The sequence below is a fragment of the Mustelus asterias genome, chromosome 3, assembly GCF_964213995.1.
Source record: "Mustelus asterias chromosome 3, sMusAst1.hap1.1, whole genome shotgun sequence".
Lineage (NCBI taxonomy): Eukaryota > Metazoa > Chordata > Chondrichthyes > Carcharhiniformes > Triakidae > Mustelus > Mustelus asterias.
The window spans coordinates 43,531,716-43,551,519 of NC_135803.1; the positions used below are offsets into that span (position 1 = coordinate 43,531,716).

The 19,804-nt window shown below is 42.3% G+C and overlaps 1 protein-coding gene across 5 annotated transcripts in view; it reads right to left on the minus strand.

Annotated features, from left to right (window-relative positions):
- Positions 1 to 19,804, minus strand: part of naaladl2 (N-acetylated alpha-linked acidic dipeptidase like 2) — a 902,781-nt gene that overhangs the window by 751,354 nt on the left and 131,623 nt on the right. For 2 of the 5 annotated variants that reach the window (XM_078208130.1, XM_078208126.1), the window contains one exon: positions 507 to 574. The exons of the other annotated variants lie outside the window; for them this stretch is intronic. The gene's annotated coding sequence lies outside the window, so the exon portion shown is untranslated. The remainder of the gene's footprint in view (positions 1 to 506; positions 575 to 19,804) is intronic. 5 annotated transcript variants of the gene reach the window in all.

Sequence of the window (19,804 nt, forward strand, 5' to 3'; positions counted from 1 at the left end):
AAGGGAATTAAGGGTTATGGGGATCAGGCGGGTAAGTGGTACTGATCCACGTCAGATCAGCCATGATCTTATTGAATGGCGGGGCAGGCTCGAGGGGCTAGATGGCCTACTCCTGCTCCTATTTCTTATGTTCTTATGTTCTTATGACAAAGGGTCATCTGGACTCGAAACGTCAGCTCTTTTCTCTCTTTACAGATGCTGCCAGGCCTGCTGAGATCTTCCAGCATTTTCTCTTTTGGTATCAAATGAGAGTCTTCTAAGCAGCCAAGGTAATAAACAGTGATATGATACAAGCGCAAGAAGAACTTCCCCCAACCTATTCCAATTAATTGTTCATCTGAGAATAAATCTCCTGGACATTAAACTACAAGAGGCCTTGAAGGTCACTGAGAATCCTCTGCTCTGCAAGATCTTCACTTCAACTAAGCTATCAACTCATCTAGGAAGCCACAGACCTGTCAAGAATGAGACTGAGACAATCATAAATTGTAATTGCACTACTTTACCTTAATCCGTATCTAATCTTTGTCTGCTTGACAGTGTCAGAGTCAAGGTTTAATCCTCCAGGTGAAGTCTGTGTAATAATAAACAACTTCCTTTATTTTTAAGATCACAAAGGACTGCTGTTGGAAATTATTTAAATAGGAATAATTACTCGAGGTTAGAAACCACACGTCTTTTACATACAGACACAGTGATATTGGACAATAAAAAATTTCCTCTGTGATGTAAGTGAAAGGCCACTTTACTTGAAATGAAAAAAATTTGAAAGTTCTTTGTACATTTCAATGCACATGCACAGAATTGTGTTAGATGAACCATCAATTCCTCATCCAATCTTCAATGAACTATATCAATGAGGTGTATTGCAACCAATTACCTCTGCTTGAAATCCCACTGAGAGCGCAGAGGGGTAAAGCTAATAAATATAATGTGTGAACAAATTTGGCTGTGTAATCTAAATTAACTTTGTACTTCTAAAGATGCTCTGTGCCCCTTTATTTTAACACCTCTTTTCAAAATACCTATCACTTTGTTATCCTAAAAATTGGTAGAAAAGAGTCAATTCCACAACAATGACTTTTCTGAAACTGAAAATGAAATCTCATGCAAATTATCAAATACATTTTGAGACTGCCACAGCATTTTTGGACTAAACTTAAAAGATAGACATCTGCTGCATATTTAGATATGTTTATTTTTTTGTGTAGGCTTGCTACTAAGAATAAGCAAAACAAACTGGTGAACTTAAACCTCTTGGGACATAGATCATAGAATCCCTACAGTGCAGAAGAAGCCCATTCAGCCCATTGGGCCTGCACTGACAACAATCCCACCCAGGCCCTCTCTCTGTAACCTCATGCATTTACCCTGCTAAGCCCCCTGGCACTAAGGAGCAATTTTGCACGGTGAATTAATCTGACCTGTGCATCTTTGGACTGTGGGAGGAAACCAGAGCACCTGGAGGAAACCCACACAGACACGAGGAGAATGTGCAATCTCCACACAGTCACCTGAGGCCGGAATTGAACCCGGGTTCCTGGTGTTGTGAGGCAGCAATGCTAACCACTGTGCCACTGTGGTTTGATGATTTTGCAAAACTCACAAAAGAGGAACAAGGATGATTCCAGAACTTTAGATTCTATAATGAAGGCATTATTTTTGCCTTGGACTGTGTGCATAGAATTAGAGGACAAAAATTAAAAACTAACAAATTGGAAGAAATTAGAGCCATGATTAAGCTTCCAGTTGTTGCTCTGTTAGGGTATTTTCAAACAAATTGAAACATAACCTATTGGCATGAATGCTATGGAGAAAATAGAGAAGGCTGAGATCATTAAACAGTGCAGGACATGATCCCTTTTCTGTTGGTGGGGCCACATAATGGGGATGCCATCTGTGGAGAAAACACTAAAAAATAATAAGTGCTGTTAAAAAAAACTTTGGGAGCATTAATATGTTCATCACCTGACTGGATAATAAACTATTCAACAAGTAGATGGTTTCTTTCACACTGCCCATTCTGTTAGCTTTTATAAGTGGGAAGATGGGCATTTGTATTCTAAAAGTGATCCACCTCCATAGGCCCTCATTTTATACACGACAGGCCTCTCATTTAATTTTGTTTTGTTAGCAGCATTTACAAACTAACTATGAAAGGCATTACCTTCTGAGGTAAAAATAATTGTTTCTCGGCAGAGTGGATCTGGCACCATTTAATTCTGGAAGTGGAAGGGGGTTGTATGGGTAATGACTGTACACTGCGTCCTAGAACACATAGATTTACAAAGAGAAGGTTAGGAATGCAGACACAATGGGGCCAAAACAAGTCATTATCTTTCATCCAGTCGTGATTTGGGTGATTCAGGACTTCAAAATTAAGAGGAATTTCAGTTTAAAATAAAAGGGAAGTTGAAGTTCACTTTAGAGTGCATATGAAAATCTATGGCCAGAATTTTACCGCCTTGCCCGCCCCAGAATCAGGGTGGGCGAGGCTCGTAGAACAGCATTCTCCATTGGCCTCGGGTGAGATCTTACAAGCCTCGGGCAGGCAAGGCAATAAATTCCGGCCTGTCAAATATCGATTCTGCAAAGCTCATCAATTGAACCAGGGATTAAATATTTTTTTAAGTTCAAAGCTTTAGACATTTTTCACAGCAACGTATTGGCCCAGATCTTCCTGTCAGATCATCAGAGACTGGACGTATAACCTAAGTTGGGCGTCGGAACCCTGCGCAAGTCTCAACACGTTGACGCCAAGGAAAATGCCCAGGAAATTTTGAACTTCCAATGGGCAATTCCTCTGCTCTCTGCATCCCACTGAAAAAGTCTCCAACTCTGACTTAGAATCAGAAACTTTGGACAGTTTAATGGTATTTACTGAATCATTATCCAGGAAATGTTGGACAGAAAAACCCGAGTCTAACTATAGGTGACTATACAACCAAACCCCCCAATTACCCACACTGACTGCCCCCCCACCCCCACTCAACCACCCAACTATCCTCTGCCCCGACTCCACTTCCCCACCAGCTGACACCTAACTCCCCACCCTGAGCTGACCAGACTAGTTCTCACCACCTGACTATCCCCCTCCCTGACCTAACCTGACTTCCCTCCCTACCTGACAACTGCTCCTGACTAGACCCGACTAACCACCTCACCCACTTGTCATCCCATCAGCTTACCCAATTGCCACCACTCACTCATTCACACTGGACATTTACATTTACCTTATGGCAGCAGTTAAAGAGATGTCAGGTCCTCTATGCTGTTTCTTCACTGCTCTCCAATTTGATTCCTGTGCTGAGCAAGGTCTTCTGCATTGTTGACTGGAAGTCTGAGCTTTTCAAACATTTCCAGGTTAATTGGATAGTTTTCAGTCTGATGAGTGTCAGACACAGCGGGCCCAATTTTACCATCAAGTTGGGCCTGTTTTTGAGCGTGAAAACTTGGTAAAGTCAGGCGTGAGGTGAGGAGCGCAATCCGCGCCCGCCTCTGTGCTGGTTCCCCCTTTACCAAGGGTCGAAAATGGCTGCCAGCAGGGCCGCGCGATGTCAATTTAAATGCATTTGCATGTATTTAAATTGACTTAATGGGCTGCACGCCCAAACTTACCGGCACATCCCCCTCTACCACTGCGTTCGCCCGTCCAGATTCGGCGTGAAACAGACATGGTTTGCAAAGGTCCGATTCGGGTGCTCCAGCTTCTGAGGAGGTAAGTTCCGAGCTTCCAGCAGCTCTCTGACTCAGATCGGTGGTGGTGGTGGGGGGAGTGTCAGATGGCTCTCTGGTGGGTAGGGGGGAGGTGGGTCTGATGGCTTTCTGGTGGGGTTGGGAGGGAAGGGGGTCAGGTGGCTATCTGGTGGGGAGGGGGGGTCTGCTGCCGCTCTGCATGTGATTGGTGAGGGGGGGGGGGAGGGGAGGTCCGCTTGCACTCTGCATTTGATCGGTGGGGGGGGGAAAGGGGGGTCCGCTGCCACTCTGAGTGTGATCGGTGAGGGGGGAAGGGGGACTGGAGGCCACGATTGGTTTGGGTAGCGGGGGATGGGGGGGGATAAGGGGGCCGTTAATGTTGCGAAGGTGGGGCAATGTCTGTGGGGGCCAGTGGGAGGCATTATCCAGCCCGGGAGCAATGTGGCAGGGGAGTGTTTTTCTATTTTATTTTACTGCGCATGCGCAGTTGAAGGCTCAGATCAGAGCTGCAGCATTTTGGGCATGTTAAGCCCCGCCCACAGGCTTCTGCAGCGTGATTCAGAATCGTTGGAGGCTGAGAGATGACCTGATAGAAGTTTACAAAATTATGAGAGGCGTGAATAGAATGGATAGTCGGAGTCTTTTTCCAAGGGTAGAAATGTCAATTACTAGGGGACATAGATTTCAGGCAAAAAGGGGAAAAGTTTAAAGGAGATGCGAGAGAAAGTTTTTTTTACACAGAGGATGGTAAATACTGAGAATGTGCTGCCAGCAGAGGTGGTTGAAGCAGATACAATAGCAATGTTTAAAAGATATCTTAACAGGTACATGAATAGGCAGGAAATAGAGGGATACAGACCATATAGAGGCAAAAGCTGTTTAGTTTAGGAAGGCATCATGTGTTGGCACAGGCTTGGTGAGCCCAAGGGCCTGTTCCTGTGCTGTACTGTTCTTTGTTCTTTAATGCTTTGGACACTATACTATCAAAAACCAAACCAATTTACAGGAAAATATTAAGTCTCGGAATCTGTAAGATCCTTTTGAAAATTCATGAGAGCTTGTTACAGAATAATGTTGAGAGATGTTTAATTCAACCAAGAAACACAACAGCTGAGATGGAATGATTCTTCTAAGTACTACCAACAAATTATACAGGCTTCAGGTAAAATGTAAAAATGAAAGCCCAGATGGGAAATCTCTTATCCTGTTTCCAGCCTCTACTAATTGAATGTTTACAGCATGTGATAAATTATAAAGCCCAGTTCAATAACCAAGCGTGCAGAACGTGGCCCTATTTTAAAACCAATGCAGAATAAATCTCCCTGGGGCTTGTTACCATGATCCACCAGTAAACTGTTCTTCAGTTGCTGCAAACACGACTATCTATACTTACAACATGAGCTAGAACTGAAGAAACAGTTTAACCTCCCATTTTGCACTTCTGATTTACATTTCAGAATGATGGTGGTTTCTCAAATTTGCACCCAAATAAAAGAAGAGTAATCTAGAACTGAACCGAGTGAAAGCAAACTCTTCCGCTGGATTTTCTGCTCCCGTTCACATCGGGTGAGTTTGGTGACAGGAGTGAGATGTTGCGGAAAGTGCAAAGTCGCAGTTTACATTGGCGTAAACGCATGACACAATTACCTCTCCCCCTGTCAGTGATGTTCAACGCTGAGAACTTCATTTGAATACATTTACATGTCATTATCAGGCCCGTACGCCAGAATCACCAACCCCCACCACCCGTCAAAAAACCCATCAGGCAGCATGATGGCAGAATGGTGTGCGGCATGACTGGTCTCCAAAGGCGTGCACCTGGCGAGCAAACCTCCAGCGGAGCTCGGGCGAATGCAGCACGTAGGTGGAGAGAGGCTCATGCCCAGGTATTGCCTGACACAACACCCCCGACACTAACCTAGCACCGCCCGTGGCACCGGCTGGGTCCTGCCCCTGGCACTACCCAGTACCAGGGGCACTGCCATGGGTATCAGCGTTAACTAGTTCGGTCATTGTAACCTGGGCTGGTCTTTAAAAATGGCAACCCCCCCCCCTCCTTGAGTTTCTAAGCTGCCGGTGGGGCAGGCGAATCAGGGTCTGCCACTCCAACGATACATCATGGGACCCTTCCTTTGAAAATTTTTTTTCTATATCCCGGACTATTGAAGCCACCACTGCCATCAGTGGCTTCAATACCACTTTTCCCACCCTACATCGGCCTCTGATGGTATCTGGGAAAATCCCAGGCTTAAAAAGGTTAGAAGGGGAATTGCAATTCTTCTTCCACAGCTCTGTTGTGGGTGAGATAAATGCTATAGGTTCCCAGTCCTGACAGATCTCCTACTGGTATGGAGAGTGCCCTGGAGAATCCTTGATGGATTAGTTGTGAATAAGACATGAAGTCTGTCATGTTCTAGGTAGAGTCATGCTTCAATAGCTCAATGATATTCACAGGTTTCCCCATTTAACAAAGGTGACAGTAGATAGGTCATTTGTCATTCAGATTGGTCCAAGGATTGTAGCAGATCTCCCTTTAAAATGAAACATAAATGGAGGGGAACGTTGTGCCCATGTAGTAGTTTACATACAATCTGTAGCAATTATTTTCTGTCTCTTGTAAAAGTAGGAAGAGAAGTTGAATCTTGTCTTTTGTACATTCTCAGAGCTTCTCCTGTGTTGGAAGGAGAACCTGAGTTTACTGCTTTCAGAAACTTGTACATATCAGACAAGTATGAAATAAACCAAGATAGAGAGGAAGGAGCTACATTGTCAGGCGACACTAGTATGTTACAGACAGACAGAGATAAGTGTACAATTGCCTGAAATCACTAAAGGCGAGAGTGCAACCAGCTCACATACTGTTGCTTACATAGAAGATTGGTTCAACCAAAATCAAAGAAACAAGTGGAACAGATAAACCCACTGCTAGAAGGGGGCTTCATGAACTCAGTACTGCAGGAGATAAGATGTGCATCTATGGAAAGAAAGGAGATTGAGTCAACTGCTTGGAAAAGTTAGTTGGAAGTACAAAAGGTTTCTATCAATACAACTGGTTAAGCAATATTGACTAGCTTGCTCAGTAATACCAAATTAAATGTGGATTTATGGGCACCTAATCAGCAGACATATAGATCCAATAACTTTGAATTTAGCAGATCAGTGAAGAGCCAGTCATTCAGTGGGTACAGAAACCAAAATAACACTGGGAAGCGAGACTTTGCAGAAACAGATTTTTTTAAATTCACCTGTTCTCCATTTTCTTTCATCATTCCCACAGTAGCCCAGTAATCCTCCTTCAATACACTAAATTCTAAACCCATTCCTGGGCCATTGTATGTCGGAGGAGTTCCCCAGATGTCCAACACATCTCGCATTTTAGATTGTGTACATTTTTTGTATAAAACCCATGAAAAAAGTGATATTCAAACTCAATCATGCCCATCCATGTACTTGAAGCCCAAAATCTAATACCCAGAATTTTCTCCCAGCAATGAAGGAACAGACAACTCACGAGAGTTGCCTACAGACATTGAACAGGCTTGTCAGTGGAGATTTCCATTATTGTATTCAGCTGATCTTTTGTGCGTGACACACTCCAATCTGTGGTATTTGTGAACAGGGAAGGAAACAGTGAGGTCCATCAACCAATCAAACCGACGAGTTCTCACAGAGACACAAAGGACTAAACAATTCAACAGTGTTAGTTTGCTGGTGCAGGGATTGAGATATGAACTCACCCAATCAAGGTCACGCAGGCAGCAAACAAACTTTCTGCTGTTTGCTCACAACTTTGGTGGTGACATGCAGCCCAGCAAGAAATGGTGTGCATGGCGACCACAAGTTTCAACCCGCCTGCAGTTCTCAAGGGTAAACTGCACCTTTAAAAGGTGAAGTGCATTTGGCAGCAGCAGCTAGTGGAACTGTTTGAAAGAGTGGTTCAGAGCAGAAATAAAATAAGTAGCAATATTGTCATGAGACAAAGAGAGGGCTCCCTGGTTCTCTGATGCAGCATCGGAGGCCTTGGTCCAGGAGGTGGATAGAAGGTGTGGTTATATTCCACAGGACGCCAGGCGACCCTCCAGGCACACTTACTGAAAGGAATGGGAGCAGGTAGCCACAGAAGCCATTTCAAGAAATCTGGCACTGTGGACGCAGCTGTAGTGTCATAAAAAATTAAATGACCTCATGCGGGTGGTCAAGGTCAAAGTCAGCGATTGCATCTTTACATGACCTATCCACCACATCATCAATCTCACACACCACTCACTGCATCATATCCCCATCACTCATCCATCGGCAATCACAATTTATGTCTTATATGAAGTGACACTAATCTCTTCCTCAATCCCATCTATGTTTCCCACTGCAACTAGGGTTCCCATGAGTGAGGGCAGGCTTTCTGCTTGGGCGCTTTCAGATTCTACTTCACTCTTTGCAAATGTCTCACACTCCTTCTGAGTCCCAACAACTTGTTTGAGCTCCTCCCACAACAATAGTACATAGCACTTCCACTCACAGCAAAAGAAAGACAAAAGCACCCCTACTTTGATTTTGACTTCTGTAATTCGAATACCACTTATGGAGTCCAATTTTGTGGCCGGAATCCAATACAGAATTTAAATCTCACTTTGATTTTCTGATTTGAGCTCTGGCCAAAAAATTGGACTCCTGAGGTGGTGTTCGAATTGCAGAAACTCAGAGTCCTGAAAACAGTGGGCGATCAGGTTTTGGCCACGGCCCACATGGTGTCCATGCTTGGAAAGGTGCCAGAGGCAGGAGCATAGAGAATGGGAGATCATGACATCACTCCATGCTGATTCGGACCTTGCAGGTGCTCTCTTAAACAGTCTCTGTTCATCTCCACTAGTATTATTTAACGACATTAGCAAGGAACTTTGAAGCGAGGTGCTTTTGTCTTTCTTTTGCTGTGAGTGGAAGTGCTGTGTACTATTGTTGTGGGAGGAGCTCAAACAAGTTGTTGGGAGTCAGAAGGAGTGTGAGACATTTGCAAAGAGTGAAGTAGAATCTGAAGGCGCCCAAGCAGAAAGCCTGCCCTCACTCATGGGAGCCCTAGTTGCAGTCCCTCCTAGGCTGCAGTAGGATAGGGAGATGGAGCACAGGCAAGAGAGAGGAGAAGCTGTGCACAGAGGGAGTAGGGAAAGGTCTCTCAGAAAGCTGCATCCAACTATTATTATTCAGAGAGCACTTCTCCTGCCTCCACCTCAGTCAAGAATAGTGTCTGAGATGGCCACAATTCACTGAGAAGGTCATTACTGACATGCACCATTTTCTCGAACTGCTAACCTGTTTCACGTGCCACCTCCTGCAAGCTTCAGCTTCCACAACACGCTGATGCCTGTATCCTACAGTGAGCTGATCCTGCTTGTCCAGCACTTGTATTGTCACTGATAAAACTGGAAAAAAGATTGTGGCTTCACTGGAGTGAGGGTGGTGGGGGGGTGTCAATGTTAGTATGCAGCATGGCCACAACATCAAGGCAGATGGTTATATGAATGGCAGAGCCAGAGTACTGGGAAACAAACCAGTCCGGCAGGGAGATGTCTAGTTGAACAAGATCAGTTAGACTGACAGTCATATGGTCCAGCATCCTGAGCCATTTGTAAAACTTTGCAAGAGAAGCAAAATGACAACACTGCCACTAAACAGAAAAGGAAGGCAGCCGGAACAGGCCACAAGCATCAAACCCACTCTACCGGGCAGCAGAATGGAGGGACACTGAGATAATTAAGTGTCTGGCATCCTGGAAAACGTCCTTCCACTGCACTACTCTGTGGCAAGTGTTAAGTACTGCTCATATATTTAACACAATGACGTGAGTTGACTGATGGTCACATCAGCTGAGGTGGCCTAATGCTACGCTCACAGAATCACCTACAGGTCAAATATTTTATATTAAAATATGAATATTGGAATTTATGTAAATGAAAGCAATTTTTGGTGTAATGATATAGTTTCACAAATACATGAGAACCATAGGTTCTAATGGGGTTGAAAATGAGTTTTATTTCATCTATGATTTTGACCGTATTAATATAAATGATCAGGATATTTTTTTGTGACAAAGCCAGTTAATCTTAGGCCTTTGGTCTATTTAATCTGAATGATTTCAAATGTTCCTGTGGGTGAAAGGAGAGGTGAACCACAATTGGCATATTGTGTGTTTAATTCATTAAGGAGGGAAACATCATAATTTGCTTAATGAACAAATTCTAACTGCTTTGTAATGATATCATCCTGGCAAATCTAGTCCAGGTTGCAATGTCAAACATATAGCTTCATTGATATACCAAAGCAACCATGTTCCATCACCTACTGTGACACTGAATAATAACAATAAGAAAACAAGGGTGCAGTATTTTAGAAAATCATGCACTCACATCCCCAATAATTTTCAACAAAATAAAACACTGAGGACTGCATCCACCATTTCTTAATACATATTCCTGGCCAGTAAGGGTTGGCACTCAAAATGCCTAATCTTAAAACCATTGCTTTTCATCTTGCATTCAGGGCAAAAGCAAAATGCCAAACAAGCACAAAAAATTATACTACAGGAGAAAAGGAGTGCTGATTGGTTGGCTCATTGGCCGGTATACATGTTACCATGTTGAAAGCAACAGGCAACTCTTGGCTCCCCATATTTACAGATAATTCAAAAAAAGTCAGAAGGTTTGAACACATTTCTTTTGTTTACACAGAACGGGTCCCTGCACAAGAATATATGCTGCTTCCAGCAAGCATGAATGACCTTGTTACGAACTCAACTAATTATCTTAAATTGGTTGTTAGCACACTCAGGATTGTTCAGCAAGTGCTGCCCAATCACGGAATCACATCTAACAGTAGAATTTCTCCATGGCAATACCTCAGCCAGAGTTTTATAGAATCCCTACAGTGCAGGAGGACGACATTCGGCCCATCGAGTCTGCACTGACCACAATCCCACCCAGGCCATATTCCCATAACCCCAGATATTTAGCTTACTAATCCCCCTGACACTAGGGCCAATTTAGCGTGGCCAATCAATCTAATCCGCACATCTTTGACTATGGAAGGAAATCGGAGCACCCCGAGGAAACCCACGCAGACACGGGGAGAATGTGCAAACTCTACACAGACAGTGACCCGAGGCCAGAAATGAACCCAGGTCCCAAGCGCTGTGAGGCAGCAGTGCTAACCACTGTGCCACCGTGCTGCCCTAGAATCAGCTTGCCCAACCAGTCAGCATCCTATTTCTGCTGTAGTATAAATTGTTGTGAGCATCTGAAATTTGGCATTTTTGCATTTATCCTGATGAGCGCAAGACAAAAAGCTTTGGCAACTAAGTATGACCAAGTGACTGTTCTCAAAAGCACTGCCATTTTTCAAATGTCAGTGTTGATGGAAAATTGAGAATATTTGTGAACTTCAAATAAGACTAACATATCACAAAGAGACATCAGGTTTATGCATTATAATTTAAATTTCATCAAATCTACCAAATCAAATTGCCTCACATTGTGATACAGCAAAATCAATTTAATTTCTTCCAAACTATCCTACAGGTTACATTTTCCAAGGCGATAAATGGTTAGTCTCTCTGAACACATTTGCAATAAACTTTGTATTTCGCGAGCCCTCAATCAGCACTGCAACAACATATGTTGTCAGAAAGATTGCCATAAAGCTGTAAAGTAGTTGCTCCAGATCATAGTTACAACCAAATCAATGAAGACTATTTATTGGGTAGCTTTTTTTTATTTTGGAACTGGAAAGCAGAGACCATTGTGCTCATTAAATTTCTCAAGTACAATTTTTATTTTGCTTCGCTCTCATTCATAAACGTTTTTAAAATTTTCAAATTATATCAAATTGGAGGGAGCTTCTACCCCCCTCTGAGCACAGTCTTAAAACTCCCTAGGCAGGATTATCTGGCTACGCTTGCCCCGAAACCGGAAAATCTCACCCGAGGTCAACGGACCTTTGCATGGCCTTTGACCTGCCCGCTATGTTTCCTGTGGCAAGCGACGTGGGAAAATTCAGCCCTTGATCTTTACTGGAACCAATCTTTGGCAGGCAGATACATACCCACCACACAGTTACAATCAAATCAATGCACAATGGTTTATTGGGAAGATTATTGTCTACTTCCTAAAACAAAATAAAACAATGTGATGACCCATGTGCAGGGAAAAACCATCTTCTTTAAGACAAAAGTGGACTGGGAAGTATTCTGAAGGCGGTTGACATGGTTTCTTGATTATGACATCATTAAATCCCAAGAAATGTCCACACAACTTAGGTTTTTCATCCCAGTGGCAACAAAAAGCAAATAATTGAAGTGTTGTTGGGGTTTTTTAAGCTAGTCTTTGTGGCAAATGTTCACAACACTGAGGGGACGATCTTAGGAAAAACATTCGAAGTGCAGAACAAGTGTGAAAATGGGAGAGAATCACATCCATTTTTTGGGGCGAGCTCTCAGACACTATCTTATGCCACTGAGAGAACAAAATGAGGCAAAGTGTGATTCCTGCCATGGGGGAGTGAACAGAGTCTATTCTCGCGGGAAGCAGCTGCTCTCTGCTAGAGGGCACCATTGGGCATGTGCCTGATCTCCCAATGCACGGGCGTGAGGTTGATTGAAGGTTGAAGCAGGAGGTCCCTCAGAATAGAGCTGAGACTGTGGGTGGAATCTTGTGCCCTCCCCTCTGTTGCGTTTGAGGGCAGGGGGCACTTAATCAGACTGGACGGTGCCAGTTGGGGAGCATAGAACCATAGAACCCCGACAGTGCAGAAAGAGGCCATTCGGCCCATCGAGTCTGCACCGACCACAATCCCACCCAGGCCCTATCCCCATATCCCTACATCCCTACATATTTACCTGCTAATCTCTCTAACCCTCATATTTACCTGCTAATCCCTCTAATCTACGCATCCCGGGACACTAAGGGGCAATTTAGCTTGGCCAATCAACCTAACCCGCACATCTTTTTACTGCATGCCACCTTTCTGCCTCTAATCCAATTCAGTTCATGGTAGCAAGTCTCCTAGCTGGCCTTCCCTTCCCACTGCCAATGGAGGCCCTTAATTGGCCAATTAGTGCCCACTTAAGGACCTTAGCCTGCCATCGCTGCTATTAACTCAATGGTAGGCAGAGGGCTCGCAGGGATCATGACAAGCAAACCTGGGGTTGCCTACGGTCTTTTAGGGGGTTCCTCATTCAAAGCGATTCAGTACCTCATTGAGGAAAATGGCATCGGGAAGGAGGGTGATGCTGAAAGTGTAAAACCATGTTTACTTTGTCACGTCATACTACGATTTTCTAAGTGCATTGTTAAAACTTCCTGAATAATAGATTCAAACACTTTCCCAGTGACTGATGTCTGGCTAACTGGTCTGTATTTCCTCTTTTCTCTCTGCCTCCTTTCTTGCACAGCAGAATTACATTTATTTTAGCTACTCTCCTCCATTTTACATACTTGCAAAAAGTCTTACAATCCATTCTTATATTCCTGTCTATTTTCTCTCATATTCCATTTATTTCTCTTATCATCATCATTTTGGTCTCCCTTTCCCGGTTTCTGAACTACCTCTAATAGCCTTACCACTACTTTTCTTTGTAAAATTCTAAGACTCTTCTTTTCACTTTATTTTCCCAAATAAATCACGGATAATTCATTTCTTCTGGGAATTTGATTCTTAGTGGAATGTATGTTTTGTTCAACCTTTGAATTGTTGCTTTAATGTTGCTGGAAAGATGACACAGCAGTTAGCACTGCTGCCTCATAGCGTCAGGGACCCAGGTTCGAACCCAGCCTCGAGTGGCTGTCTGTCTGGAGTTTACACATTCTCCCTGTGCCTGTGTGGGTTTCCTCCCAGTGCTCCAGTTTCCTCCCACACTCCAAAGATGTGCAGATTATGTGGATTGGCCATGCTAAATTGCCCCTTAGTGTCCCAAGATGCGTAGGTCAGGGGGATTAGCAAGGTAAATGCATGGGGTTATGGAGATAGGGTGAGGGTGGGCCTGGGTAAGATGCTCTTTGGCGGAGTCGATGCAGACTCGAAGGGCCAAATCACCATCTTCTGCACTATAGGGAGTCTATGATGTTTCCCACTGAAATACTACCATACCTTTTACCAACAGACCTTTTAGCCTATACCCAATAACCTTCATCAGCATTCCTCCTACACCTACATAGTTGGTTTTAAGTTGAAAGCTTTGTTTGGAAATAGTCTATGTCAATTGAAAACTTAATGTGGAATTATATTGACTTTCCCCCACCACCTCCAGAGGAATTATTTTTAACTGCATGATTACAAATTAAGCCAGCCTCATTGCAAAAATCTAGATCTAAGAGCGCATTTTCCCGAATAGGTTCCCCCACATATTTTAGCAGGTTAATAATTTGGAAGAATCATAGCCTCAGTTGCACTGACCAAGCTGTACCGGAAATATGGAGCACTACAGTCCACCTACAACCATGTGTTCTCACATAACATCACACACCTTTGCCTGTAAATCCATAGCCATTCCGAGACCATGAGTTACAGACACATGGTACCATATTTCTTTTACTTTCCTGCATTACTTATCCATGAAAGCAAAGCTTATTTATGCCAAATGAATTTAAAATGAACGAATGGTAAACGCAACATAAGAAAATACAAACTAAATTTTAAAAATAAATTTGCAGAACTTAGCAACAACATTTTATGCTCATAAATCAACTAAATAGAGAATACCACTCGATTCTCTTTTTAGTTACAATGCTGAGAAAAATGTGCAACATCTTGCTTTATTGACAACCATAGCTGCTGCAGATAAAACAGAAAATTATTACAAAGAAATTATTTTCTTGCTAGCAATGTTAACTGATCTCAACCCCACCTAACCATCTTATTTTCCAACTCCTTGTCTGAAGCGTAATCAGTTGTCTCCTTGCCTTGTTGTCAATCTTTGGTACCTGTCATAATCCAGTGAATATTCATACACGGCACTTTGCCTTTAGCTCACTCACCAGTGCCTCGACTAAACAGCATAGCTAATCCTTGGCTGAGATATTCAATTGCTCAGCTGTTGAACAGTTGGAGCTATATAGTCAAGGTAACCAGTCAGAACCAATCACAGACTGGAACAACATAAAAGCACTGAGATAGTTCGTTAATCATCAATATGCACGCCAAAAGAATTCAATTGGATGAGAAGTTATACCCCCTGTCTGTCTGAATCCCATGGCTTTATTCAGAGAACAATAAGGGGGAGTTTTCCTGGTATCCTGGACAAAATTCCTCCTTCATCCAAAACTACTCAAAACAAATTAACTAGTCATTCATTTCATCTACATCTTACGGGAATCTTGGTATGTTGTGTTTCATGACATGATAACAGTAACTACAATTAAAAAGTAACTCAGTGACCATGAAATAATTTGGATTCTGTCACCTACTGGAAAAAACTGTTGAATTCTTGCTGTTTCCATGATATACTCCTACTTAGTTTTGATGAAACAACCTACTGTGCACTGTATTAGTGACAATTTCTTTCTGTGCTATGCTGTAAACAGTTCAAGTCCTTTTACTTTTATTTTATGAGAGCATTCATGTAGCAAGAAAATACTTTTACCTTCTGTTATTCATCAAAAATACGCTCAATTTTGCAAACTAAAAACTGAAAAATATTGAAAAATGAAAAGCTTGCTGACCATCATTTACCTGCTGTAATGGTGCACATTTTCCAGTTATGACAAGACAAATGTAGTTAGAAAGCCCTTTCACCAAAACTAAAATACTTTGCATGAAGATTCATTTCAACAGCTTCATTAAATGTAAAGCAGCATTAGAGCCTTACACAGAGTTCTAGGGTGGAGGTTGGGGGGGGAGGGGGCAGGGCAGACCATTGACCTCAGACGGGATTTTCCAGTCTTCGGGGCGAACGTGGCTGGACTGCAAGGAATGTCAAAGGGCCTATGTGCAAAAGGCAGGCATTTGAGATGAATAGGGCAGAGTTGGATGTCCTACAGGCACATTAAACATGAGTCGAAATTTGCATTTGATAACATAGAAGGTTTGTTGTGAATTTCAAAAGGCCTTACTTGATAGATCAGCAAAATCATTGTCATCAGCAAATATTTATACAGCAAATTAACATACAAAATGTCCCTTGACAGACACTTTACAGGATAGTGTTACGGGGCAATGAAGTTCCATGCTAGGAATGCAAGTTTAAGGGGGCGATTGAAGGTTCAAGAAAATATGGCCTTTGAAAAGTATTTTAAAGGAAGATAAAGAAGTAGTGACGCAGTGGGTTTAAGGGCCAGTGAACAGGGAAAAGGTAACTGAAAACACTGCTGTCAAATTTGGAATAAAGAGCAGAGAATGCGTTGGAAGCCAGAGTTGGGAGACAAAATGATACAGGGAAAAAAAGGCAGTCTGGAGAATGTTGCAAGACAGAGTGGAGTGAGACAATGGAGAGATTTGGAAACAAAGACAAGAGACTGGATTTTGCTCAGGAAATGAGAGTCAAGCCATATTCTGAGTTTTGAACCTGGGCCTGTCATTCCTGCTTGGCCATCCTCTGTCTCCTGGAGACATAGTAAGAAGTTTAACAACACCAGGTTAAAGTCCAACAGGTTTATTTGGTAGCAAAAGCCACAAGCTTTCGGAGCCTTAAGCTCCTTCAAGGCTCCGAAAACTTGTGGCTTTTGCTACCAAATAAACCTGTTGGACTTTAACCTGGTGTTGTTAAACTTCTTACTGTGTTTACCCTAGTCCAACGCTGGCATCTCCGCATCCTGGAGACATGGACAGGCAGGATTCTGGGTTTCTGAGGCCAAAGGCAGTGTCAGAAGAGTGCAGGTCTTGATGTGTGCTGGTTGGTAGGTCCACTTTGTTTTCTGGGACATCAGTCAGGCTCTCTGACATAGTTTCCATGCTCCTATACTCCTCACCCCACCCACCTCCATATGCGCACACGAGCACATACTAACTCATTCTCCTATTTCTTTCCATGTCCCCCATATTCTTCATGCCCTCTCAATTCTCCTCCCATGCACACTCCATTGCTACTCACCCAGTATCCATTATTGGCAGACTTCAGTATAGCCTTGAAATACACATTAAAAAATGTGCTCTTCCAATGATTTAATAGAGCTGTCATATTCAAAGATACTTCATAGAAAAATAACTCATCCTCAAAACCCATTCAAAAATGCAAATCCCTCACCTCGTCAATCTGTTGTAAAGCAAACACTTATCCACTTAGAAAATCAAAGACAGATAATCCTTTAATAACCTCTCAATACTGTCAATTGAAATGTGAATACAGCCCCCAACTGTGATAAGTGGTCCCTGAACTTTTGAAATAAGGCCAAACATCCATAATAACCCCAACTATCAAAACAAATCTTGGGAAATGTCAACAAAGGAATCCATTGAAACTGAAACTTCAGCTGGCAATTTACAACGTTGCAGATGGTGTTTCATTTCCATTTCAAAGCAGTTTGCCTGTCGATCAACTGAGAGGGCAGGTGGTTAATTTATTTTAGTATTCAACGGCAGGGCCATTGTTTTCAAAGTTAAAGATATTTGGACATTTAAATTTCAGTCTAAAATAAGAGAGGAGTTTACCAGCATTCTTTTTTACAGTTTTGTTTCCATTAGGAAAAGTCCTGTAATGCATGTCAATACTCTCAAAATGGTGATAAATGTAATGGTCAACCTACCCTGCAGGACAGAGTGATCGTTACATTAATAGCACGCCTACAGTACAAAATAGCATCAAACTGTGACATTTGGAGGTGTCAAAACTTCTAACATCACTTGTTAAAATATTCCAAACGCCTCAGCAAGCTTCCCGCAGTGATCAAAAACTCTCAATCCTGGCAGATGTTTTTGATGTGGAGATGCCGGCGTTGGACTGGGGTAAACACAGTAAGACGTTTAACAACACCAGGTTAAAGTCCAACAGGTTTATTTGGTAGCAAAAACCACACAAGCTTTCGGAGCTCTAAGCCCCTTCTTCAGGTGAAGGGGCTTAAATTCTTCAGGTGAAGAAGGGGCTTAGAGCTCCGAAAGCTTGTGTGGCTTTTGCTACCAAATAAACCTGTTGGACTTTAACCTGGTGTTGTTAAACTTCTTAGATGTTTTTCCCAAAAGACACTCCAGCACATGAAAGGAATGCGGAGAAGCAAATGCAAATTTCCTGCTGTCCTTCACAATGGCGGCCCCCAACCTCACATGTGAACATGCGGTTCGCACTGAAAGCCTTCCCAACCTATGAAAAGGCCACACAATAATAGCGCAGGGTCGGGAAGGCATTGCAAATTAGAACAATCTCCAGAGAAGACTAACATCTGGCCCAAGGATTTTAAATTGAATATGCGAGGAGATCGTAGTTTTTTTTAAACTGCTTGGAGATGTGCAATGTGCTGAGAACACTTTGTTGTTTTTACTTCACACTTAACCTGGTCTGAAATTATAATCTTAGCAAGCCTTGGAAATTACATATCTAGTCACTAGATGTCCAAGTCACTGCTTATTGTTTCTTTCCTAGTTGGTTAAAATAAGATTGTCTGAAGTCAAGCGTGACTCAATTTTGAGTCTTGCATCAATTATCAGGCTGTCAAGTTAAAGCTAACCATGTACTATTATGACAAAGGTCTGTAAAATTGGACTTAAATGAACTCGAGTGGACTCTCCAATTCATAAATGCAAGTTGGAGCCAAAAAAAGGTAAGGATTTTGGCTTAAATTTTTCATTTTAGGTTTCAAATTGATTCCCAGAATAATTTTTTTTTGGTGAACAGCATTTGAGTAATTTAAAATGGTACTAATTGGCAGACATTGAGCGCTATAATTAATCAAGAACTCCATTACCATTCAATCATGTGACTACCAGGATGTTAGATGGTGAACAAGATGGACCTTGGTCTTTTTTTCATCTACAAATCCTGATGTCATTATATGGATATATTAAAATATTGACACTTTATGATGCATAATATTACTCAAATAAAATTCATTATATGTGCTTTAATGTTATATCTTATTTGTGGTATTTTTGCAGACTCCATGTAGATCTGAACACTGAAGATCTAACCATTCTTCTGGATTTAAAATAGTAACTCAAGAGTTCATGTGCAAAAGTATTGCAAAAACAGCTGACTCTATTTACGATTCTATAAAGCTTCTAACCACCAGTTCAAAAAGGGATTAAGATGAACTTAAACAACAAAATGCATTTAATGTATGGGATGTAAACATCTATCATCACTCAAAAGTGAATGAATGATGATTTAAAATTACACCAGAAAGCAGTCACAAGTGGCAACTGGAATTAAAAGTAGACTGTCTTGAGTCAGAAAGATCCAAGTCTGCACCCATTTGAATCACTTCATTTATTCTAGCTGGGCAAATTAGATGTCTATGTTCCCCAGTAATGATAATTTAAGAATCCCATTGATCACTTGGCATGAATGAACATGCAGCCAATCTTTTTAAGCTATTGTAAAATTTCATCTTTACAAATATTTGAATTTATGGCCTGCCAAATCTGAAAATTAAATCAAAATTGTCATCTCTATTTGAAAGCAAATTATATTTCTACACACTATTCTCAATTTGGCAGGAGGTACACACATTTTCACCACTGACAATCAATTTCAAATAAACATGTGCCAAACTTCAGTCTAAATTTGACTATCAACATCCTGGGGGGTGTTGACCAGAAACTGAACTGGACCAGCCATCTAACTACAATGGCTACAAGAGAAGGGCAGAGGCTAGGAATCCTGTGACGAGTGCCTCACTTCCTGACTCCCAAAACCTGTTCACCATCTACAAGGTACAAGTCAGAAATGTGATGGAATGCTCTCCACTGATACTGGGTGAGTGCAAACTTGATCCCATCCAGGGCAAAACAGGCTGCCTGATTGGCATCCCGTTCACATACATTCACTCCCTCCGCCACTGATGATCAGTGGCAGCAGTTTGTACCATCTACAAGGTGAGCTGCAGCAAGTTACTGAGGCTCTTCAAATAGCACTTCCCAAACCTACAACCACTACCATCTAGAAGGGCGAGAAAAGCAGAGACATGGGAACACCGCCACA